Source organism: Lycium ferocissimum, unplaced genomic scaffold, assembly GCF_029784015.1.
Source record: "Lycium ferocissimum isolate CSIRO_LF1 unplaced genomic scaffold, AGI_CSIRO_Lferr_CH_V1 ctg6466, whole genome shotgun sequence".
Lineage (NCBI taxonomy): Eukaryota > Viridiplantae > Streptophyta > Magnoliopsida > Solanales > Solanaceae > Lycium > Lycium ferocissimum.
Window position 1 is genome coordinate 32,689 of NW_026726371.1, and position 1,336 is coordinate 34,024.

At 38.3% G+C, this 1,336-nt stretch overlaps 1 non-coding gene across 1 annotated transcript; it reads left to right on the top strand.

The window, feature by feature from the left end:
* Positions 1–420: 420 nt before the first annotated feature.
* TRNAE-CUC (transfer RNA glutamic acid (anticodon CUC)) lies at positions 421–493 on the top strand. Its single transcript has one exon. It is a non-coding gene; the product is annotated as a tRNA-Glu (tRNA).
* Positions 494–1,336: the final 843 nt, after the last annotated feature.

The following is a 1,336-nucleotide window of genomic DNA, read 5'->3' on the forward strand; positions in this document are numbered from 1 at the left end:
TGATGCCGAGTCAGCTTCTATGCTGCTAGCTATGCCCTGCTTGGTCCCCTAGGAATTGAACCGCTATCCAATCAATTGCCATATACTTTTCTTTTATTTCCTCGAATTCGTACTCCTCCGGCCATCCCCTTTCTTCCATATACTTTCGTACCCTTTCTTTCTATTATATTTCCTGCTTCCATTAATTTGAGGACTTGTATGTCCTTATAGGAGCCCTTCATGCTCGGGTACCTTTGTAGAAAAATATGCTGCAGCTATTCGTGCTGCCTTTTTTTCCAAATGTTATCCATCTACCACTTCGGGTGATTGAACTTATTATTTTGAGTTCGATTTTATATATATCCAGTTTGGTTAAGTATTTTCCCTTTCTCTTATTTAGTCTATGATTCGTTTTTGGGTGGCAAGCTTCAATAACAACAATCCGGTGTAGTCTAGTTGGTTAGGATACTCGGCTCTCACCCGAGAGACCCGAGTTCAAGTCCCGGCAACGGAACAGCTCATTTTTTCACCACACCTGACCTTTTCGACTTGGCACCTAATCTTTTGACAAATTATTCAAGTGAATCTTTTTTTCCACTCACAAAACTTTTACTTTAAAAAAAAAAAAAAAAGTAAAATGCACATTCTGATACAATTTCAACTTTCAAATATCATTTTTTTCTCACTTTCTTTTCAAATATCATATTTTTGTTTGTCCAAATGTTTACTCGATTTGCTATCTTAATTGATTTTGTTGATAAGATGCTGTACTCCGTTAAAAGAAATGCAGAAATAGATAACCTATCCAAATATTTTATGTAGCAAAAAGAAGATAAGATGCGAAAAAGTAAACGTTGAGTGGAACAATAAATCCAATAAAATAGAGAGAATACAATAGAGATGACAAATTGTATGCGGTAAAAACCGATGCAACTTGTACCCCGTAAGGATCGGGGTAAATTTTAAGACCGTCCGATATGAGATCGAGGGAGAGTTGGGTCATAACAACTGGTAGGAATGAAAACCGAGGAGTCGTGAGTACATTCAACTTTACGTCAAAACCGAGGGTATTTTGATGTGTACGGAAAACCCGAGCCAGAAGAGAGAACACTCGACATAGGTCCGGAGAATCCGTTATGGAACAAGCCATGATAGGTCCGGAGAATCCGTTATGGAACAAGCCATGTGTCATTTGACCGTTCCACCATTTGCGCTGATAACTGTACGAGTGTCAGACCATACGGACGCAGCCTTATCCATTTTAGGTTTTTTCTAGAAAGGCTTTTTCTGACATTGTACTAAGGCCCATACATTGTTAGCTATAAATAGAGGTCTACCCTTTCCTTTTTTAGGTTAA